The sequence below is a fragment of the Tupaia chinensis genome, unplaced genomic scaffold (assembly GCF_000334495.1).
Source record: "Tupaia chinensis unplaced genomic scaffold, TupChi_1.0 Scaffold000017_1, whole genome shotgun sequence".
Taxonomy (NCBI): domain Eukaryota; kingdom Metazoa; phylum Chordata; class Mammalia; order Scandentia; family Tupaiidae; genus Tupaia; species Tupaia belangeri.
This window is the reverse complement of record NW_006159447.1, coordinates 2,112,987-2,121,342: the sequence shown is the minus strand read 5'-3', so window position 1 is coordinate 2,121,342 and position 8,356 is coordinate 2,112,987. Positions and strand designations below refer to the sequence as shown.

General features: G+C 38.7%; 1 pseudogene; it reads right to left on the bottom strand.

The window, feature by feature from the left end:
- Window positions 1–6,728: 6,728 nt before the first annotated feature.
- On the bottom strand, window positions 6,729–7,499 carry LOC102494816 (synaptosomal-associated protein 23 pseudogene; annotated as a pseudogene).
- Between the last annotated feature and the right edge of the window lie 857 nt (window positions 7,500–8,356).

Genomic DNA, 8,356 nt, shown 5'->3' with positions numbered 1-8,356 from the left:
GCCCTTAACTGAACTAGATTTCCTTTCTTCAAAGGCCACTTAGTAAACCTGAACTGTTACCCCAGTTTTCCCATTAAACAGCCCTCCAACTAGCTTAACCAAAATGTTTTCCAATCACATAATTTCCGCAACAATTCCAAATTCTGCCAGATACTGTTTTCTCCATCTATGTCTCTTCCCTGAGCTGTTTTAGCAGCCTGTATTTATCAGGGTTAGATCAGAGAAGAACCACTAGGTGATACATATAATAAGGGATTTATTAAAGGTGTTTGATCTTAGGCTCCCCTGGGCTAAAGAATATACTGAGCTGCAGCTTCTGCAGCTGGGAATTTCAGCCTGGTCTGGCAATTGGGAATGGAAGAAGGATGAAAGTGGAAGGAGCCCACCTAAAGGACCCCTGCAGGGATGGACTGGAACCCTTAAGAATGGTTGATAGTCTGCATCAGACCCTCGCCATCTCTGAGCCTCCGACTTTAAAGATGGGAGTGAAATGGAGGTGACGTGGTCTCTTTGTACGGAGGTAAATCTACTCACTACCATGAGTCGGATAAACGAAAAGCTGCCACATGCCCACAAGAGGAGCCAGTAGACCACAGACATCACACATGCCCTACGATAGCATTTTGTGGCAGATTCCAGCCTCTTAGGCAGGAAAGGAAATTCATTGTTACTTAAATTCTACTTGCCAAATCTGCAGAGTATTTTTTGTGACTCATACCCACCAAGGGAATTCTGGGAACAATAGTTTCAGGTTAACTAAATTGGCACAATATAAACCCACCACATATTCCTATAAACTGGTACCCTGGGCAAATTCTTGGTTGGCCCATTCACAAATCCAGCTATCCCTAGTTCAACAGATTTGTGACATCAGGATATGAAGAGGGGGAGTCAGAGGAACAGAAAGCATAGGCATAGGAGCCATAGTTATTATTATCCTTCTTGTTATTGTTTCAATTGGCACAACTACTAGTGGTGTTATAATAACTAGTGTTAATAATTTTTATTATTATTAATATGCGTTATTGATAGTAATTAATTACTAAGAATATATTGGACCTAAAATATGAATGTGGTGCAAAGGATTTTTATAAGTTTTCTTATTGAAAGAATAATTTATGTGATTCCTTTAAAAAGTCATATTAATGAAAGTAGGGTTTAATATAAGAACCTGATTTTTATCTCTATATGCCTTAGAGCCTATCAGATCTCCCAATATGAAAATTGTTATACAACTTTCAAGCCAAGGCTTCAGGAGGAGATATAAGAATTGTGTTAAATTAACTGTATATCTTTGCCAACATCCTACCTGTAACCATTTATCTTCTTTCCATTGTTCAGGTTTCTCTTCAAAATTAAAAAGTGCACATTAAAACATAACTCAGAGCTGTACTAGCCTCTTCAATTGATCGGGGCCACAGACCAAGATCTGCATGGCCCTTTACCATGAGAACAATTTATTCAGAAGCTGTAGGGGCCCCATCATCAATACTCAGAACCTTTCCCAATATGTAAATAAAAGCTGTGCTGGTATTTATATGGAAAGAATTCCATCCCAAGCTCTACAAATTGCTTAATTCACAAATGTTTTTGAGCTTTCTTAATATTTTTGTCCAGTGTCATGCTGGTTATTGACCAATGTGAGATCAGTTAAATTTAACTTCAAATAATTCATTCCTCCCCATTTCCACTGCTACTATAACCTACACCTTCTATCTTCTATCTATAATCCTTACTTTAGCTCCCACTTAGATATGTATTAGCCGGCTGTCTTCCATTGCAAGTAGTCAAGAAGTCTTGGCTCAGCTCAGTCACCCAGGTTCCTAGGTTGATGGAATAGGCATTACTAAGGCTTAACCATCACCAGTCGCTGCACCAGAGGTAAAGGAGAGAGCCATAGTGTCTTGCACCAACAATAAAGAGCTTGACCTAAAGGCAGAATGAAGTGGGTTCTCATAACTTACTGGTCACATGGCCCCTTCAAACCATAAAGGAGTTGGAAATACAACTTAACCTAGAAAAGAATAAACTGGAAATACCTGGGGAAGTGCCCTAATGACTAGCACACTGAATTTCTGTAATTCCAAATAGCAGTATCTTTTTCTTATTTGAAAACTGTAACCTTGAGAAGGTTGTTTACTCATTTTCTGTGGAAAACTTTTAGTGGTAAGTCACAGGATATAATCATTACATGAAAGGATTCCAAAATCAGATAAGTGTGTAGCATATTGATTAAAAACCTCAGATGCAAGTAAATTTCAGTTTAGGAGTTTCTAATAGCAAAATGTCATAGTGTACTAGAAATCACACTCATACGGAAAATTACATTTTTTCAACTCCTTCTGATTCTCCATCCCAATCAAGAACAAAATGAAGACAGCCTGGAGTAACAGATCTATCCAATATTCCTGCAAAAGACCTGCGGTTGTCAACAAACTGCCTCCATGATGATGTATGTCAATTTGCAAAAATGAGATTTGGTGGTTTGACTTAATTTAGATGTAAGAATTCTAATTACTAGTAGCAGCAGTTAGCGTAATGGCTATGTTGCTGAACTCCCATGTAGTTGACTGTGGTTTGAGTACCAGACCTGGTGGCTTAAACTCACACCGGGCGCATGTACGTGCGTGCCCAAGATCCCAAGAGGAGAATGGAGGAGAAAGGATTGCGGTGTGACCATCCTCCCTGGGGAGTGATTTCTCACTTTTTGTCTCTGTCTCTCTTTGTCTACCCAAAAGAAGAAGAAGAATTCTAATTATTGGTCTTGTAGCATATATATTGTGGGAATAATAATAGTCTAAGCCTGGGACCAGCAGTTAGCATAATGGCTATGTTGCTGAACTCCCATGTAGTTGACTGTGGTTTGAGTACCAGACCTGGTGGCTTAAACTCACACCGGGCGCATGTACGTGCGTGCCCAAGATCCCAAGAGGAGAATGGAGGAGAAGGGATTGTGGCGTGGCCATTCCCCCAGGGGGTGATTTCTCACTTTCTGTCTCTCTGTCTCTGTCTTTCTGGTGAACGCACATGCCCTATAGCAAAAACCTCTCCAGAAAAAGAAAAAAATAATAAAATTAAAAAAAAAATAATAACGGTCTAAGCCTGTACTAACAGTAGTCACTAGCCACAAATGTAGCTAGTTAAACTTAAACATTGACAATTATATTAAAAATTCAGTTTCTCCATCATACTAGCCACAATCTGAGGACTCAATAGACACATGTAGTTAGTGGCTAAAAAAATAAAAAAAAAAATAATAACGGTCTAAGCCTGTACTAACAGTAGTCACTAGCCACAAATGTAGCTAGTTAAACTTAAACATTGACAATTATATTAAAAATTCAGTTTCTCCATCATACTAGCCACAATCTGAGGACTCAATAGACACATGTAGTTAGTGGCTAAAAAAATAAAAAAAAAAATAATAACGGTCTAAGCCTGTACTAACAGTAGTCACTAGCCACAAATGTAGCTAGTTAAACTTAAACATTGACAATTATATTAAAAATTCAGTTTCTCCATCATACTAGCCACAATCTGAGGACTCAATAGACACATGTAGTTAGTGGCTAAAAAAATAAAAAAAAAAATAATAACGGTCTAAGCCTGTACTAACAGTAGTCACTAGCCACAAATGTAGCTAGTTAAACTTAAACATTGACAATTATATTAAAAATTCAGTTTCTCCATCATACTAGCCACAATCTGAGGACTCAATAGACACATGTAGTTAGTGGCTACTGTATTAGAATGACACAGATATCAAACATTCCCATGAAGGAAGAAATGGTATTGAACAGTTTTGATCTAAGTCTTTTGCTCTTTATTCTGGAAATAGCTCTGGAAATGGCCTCATTTCCTAAAGACATGCTAGTTGACTTTGAAGATCTCCAAGAACTAAATAGAAATCCACGACTTCAGTGACATAACTCTCTGTCTTTAGGGTTGGGACATAAATCGCTCAATTTGTTTTGCTCTCATTGGTTGGATATGCCTTGTAGTATAGCGGCAGGAGGTAGCTAGAGTAATACAAAAGCAGCTCAAACTTAAGGCCATTCAAGCTAGAAATGAAAAGCAACATATCACAAAATAGAGAAGACTTAATTTCATTTCTACTATCTCTCTAGTTCATAGTTCCAGACTAAGGTTTTGGAATAAGTATGATTTTATGGGAAAATATTGTGGAAAATCTAGGTCAATAATAGTAATTGATATATAACAACTTATTTTGGTTCTCTGTGATTGACTCACTTTTTTCATGAAATTATGAACATTTTATATCAGTTCACAAAATAAAGAAAGAGGAGGCCAGAAGGTGATGCAGCGGTAAAATGCAACACACTGCAAGGCTGACCCACATGGATGGTTTGGGTTCGCAACCAGAGACCTCCTTGGGTACCTCGAGCCTGCTCTTGCCCATGATCCAGGCTGACTGTCCCTGAGGGTAAATCACAGTGTAAAGGCCCTGTTGAAATGACTGTTTCTTGGGACTAGCAGTTGGCATAATGGCTATGTCACTGGATTCCCATGTAGTTGACTGCAGTTTGCATCCCGGACCCAGTGGCTTAAACTCACATTGGGCTCGTGTGCGTGCGTGCCCAAGATCCTGAGAGGAGAAGGGATTGTAGCATGGCCATCCCCCCAGGGGGTGATTTCTCACTTTCTGGCTCGATCTTTTCCCTTTCTCTCTCTCTCAGAAGAAATAAATAAATAAACTGGGAGGAAGAGAGAGAAAAAGAGAGAAAGGAAGGAGAAAAGAAAAAGGAGAGGGAAAGAAAAAGGAAGGGAGGGAAGCAGGAAAGAAGGAAGGAAGGGAGAAAAAATGCAGGGAGAAGGATAGGCAGGGAGTAAGGAAGGGAGAGAATGATTCACTTGGGTTGTGAGTATAAAGCAAAGATGATGGATGTGAGAAGCATGCACTTTGGTCTTCTTCAGATATGATGTTCATGTAATCTGTGCATTGAGCCTCAGGATGGGTATGTTTGGTGACCAGAATGATGACCATGGTCCCTGAAAATGCAGTTTGCGTAGTACATCAAGCTTTGATATTGACTGTTTTGTTGCTAGAATGTACATTGCCAAATAAACATAGTGTACATCACTGCAGCTCCGACTCATCACAGATGAACTCCTTTATGATGCTCCTAGCTTTTGTTTAATCAGGCTTCTCTTCCCATTTCCACAAATAAAAAGAAAGTATTTTTCACTGCATCACCTGATATTGCTAAGATCCAGTAAGAAGGCCAGGATCTAACTATAAATGGCTTAAGTCCTTAATCTGACTTCGATGGAGTTTCAGTAACAATAAAAAAATCAATACATTTACCTGGTCAAGTTGTATTAAACCATGGTATATTTTAGGCCAAATACATTTATTTTCTGAACCCTACCATAGTCAACAATGCTTTACCTTCTTACTTACAAATGGGAGGAAAAACTAGAATTTCAATCTACAAATTGACTATATTTTACCTTTTTTCCAACCAACTCCCCAATTTATAATTTTTTTTTTAAGTTACAAAATTTAATTGTAAGGATCAGGCAGTGGCTACTGGTCAACCAATCCCCAGTGAGAGCTTTGAAGTGTGCAGATGCTACCTTTTAAATAAAAGTGACAAATACCAATCAGATTCTCATAACACTGTTCAAGATTGACATAAACTTCATTCTGGACATAGTTCAAAACAGAAGGCTTAGTGAATGACAGTCCAATTATCAAATAATTAAACCAAAGATATAATTTTCCAAGTCACTTTTAGTAAGAATAAACTCTAACTTTTTAAAAGTCTACAGCTACATAACACTCAAACTATCTATTTTTCTACCTGAGATCAAAGTAAGTTTCATTTTTAAAAACCTAAACATAATTCTTGGCACCAAAATAAATCTGAATTCACATGATATAATTTGTCAAAGTTTTCCAAAACATTTGAAGCCCCGCTTTAGAGAGACATTTTCATGTTATACATATATATTTACATATTCTTTCTTTAAAGACTAATGACAAATTTATGAGGTTAATATGCCTATATGGGACCATGATATTACTAGTATGAAAATAAAGTCATTCATTTATACAAAGTGTTCCTGAATAGTGTAATATGAAATGGGATCACAGAATCTATGTACACATATGAATCACTAAGAGTTCAGACATTAAGCTCACTTTAAGAAAATTCAGTCGATTCTTCTTTTTGGAGCAGAGGTTGCAAAATTGTGATGTATAACAAAAATATTGTGTATAAAAGCTCCCAAACCAACCATTAACCTATGCTGGCAATAATTGCAACTTACATTAAAAAATAAACCCAACTAGATCTTTACTGTGACTATGCAATTTCTTGATTTGTGGCCTATAGGCTTTTACTGAGGTAACATCCTCTCATCTCGTGTTCCTCCATCTTGCCCCTTCTTCCACCGCAAAAACAAAAATAAACCAAAAAAGATGAAAGAAAATAACAAACAAAATCTACCTCTATAGCATCCTTTTTCATGGCTGTCTTTGGCAATGCTTCCATATCTTGAAAGCAAAAGAATAAACTAAAGTAAATGAGGATGAAAACACTCTATGTGATGTATGAAAACCAACCTAAGAGTATAAACTGAGAGAGAAAATACCAGAAAGAAGGCTGAGCAGCCGTCCACCCTCAAGAGAAAGGAAATAAAAAAGTAGGGAGGCTGTTGTTACTCTCCTGGCTTTTCTTCCACATTATCTCCTAATAAAAGTGTGTGGAACCAGAATCTCAAACTATGGAAAGGTCGTGGCTTTGGAGGAGGAGCTGGAGAAGTGAAGAAATGATAAGTACAGCAGTAGCTTTAGCTGTCAATGAGTTTCTTTGCTCTGGCATTGGCAATGTCAATACGATCTTTGTTGGTGTCAGCCTTTTCTGTGATCCGATCTATTTGTCGATTTTGTGCTTCAATCTCATTGCCCATGTCCAGGGCCATATTTTTTAGATTTCCAAGGATACTGCCCACTTGAGTCAAATTCTCTTCCTTTTCATCTTCTCTCGCATCATTAGTTATACGTTTGATGTATCCACCGCTTGCGGCTCCTGTGGCTGGTTGCCGAGGCTGACCATTTGTTAGACACTACACTGCTAGGTGAGTTATCTCTGCCATCTCCCCATGTTGTCTTATAGGCCTTACCAGACTCAAAGTTCTTCGTCCTATTACATGGGCAGACACAAAGGCCACAGCACTGGAGTTCTGTTAAAGTCTTCTCTGCCTCTCTCATGTCTTTGTTTATTTGGTCCATGCCTTCTTCTATGCGATTTAGTTGTTCCCCTTGTTCATCCAGCATAGTGACAGTCTTGATCCCTGCAACCTGAGACTCGATGGCTAAACCCAGGATTCGCCTTGTACTTTCCAGAGACTCATCTGTGACCTGGTGAGCCCTCAGTTGAACTTCTTCTGGTGATAGATTACCCATGATGAATCAAAACTCTATCCTGCACAGAAAAGGAAATGTGGATATTCAAGCAGTTCCAGCCACTCCTCTCCGGCCGCAGTAGCTCAGACAACCACTGACCGGACTCGGCGAGGCGTCCACCTGCGCCTGTGTGCACCCGATCCCAAATTATAATTTTTAAGAAGAACGTTTACAAATAGTTATTTTAAATGAAGTATGTATGTCTGGGTTTGTTCTGTACAAAAATTTGCCATCAACCATGAACTTGCAGTTGTCAGGGACTAATGGTATGAATATCTGTGCCAACAAGCATTTGCGGTGACCAGCATCGAGTCTATTTCTGTAGTATAGAACATCTAACATGATGGTTAAAAGTCCAGCTTTAGCATCAGACTAGGATCAACTGCGACTTTGAGAAAGTTACCTTAACTTTCTAAATCTGTTTCCTCACTTTTACATTGCACATAGTAACATCTCAGGGTGGTTATAAAGATTAGAAAAAATAGATGCAACGCATCTGCCATACAGCAGGTGGTCAGTGAATGTTAGCTACTGCTCTCCTTCACGTTACTGATGTTCTTACCCATGAGCAAGACAGAGCTACCGTCATACAAGTACACCCATGGGTGACATCATAAACCCCAGAAAGCCAAAGCACATCTGCCAATCATCAGGGTTATAATTTAAGCGTGGAAGAAATAAATGACCCCTGTAGTGAATTTAGTGCTAACTAGACCACCATCACATGAAATAACACTCTTAAACTCCATTCGCACCATATAGAGGAATTTTGTTGTTGTTGTTCATTATATCATTGGTTTTTGTTTTGCTTGCTTGTTTGTTGGTTTTAAATGCCTTGGTCTTGGGGCCAGCAGGTGACATGGTAGTTAAGGCACCCAGATCCCACATGGCTGACCATACAGTTCAAGTCTTGGACCTGGTAGC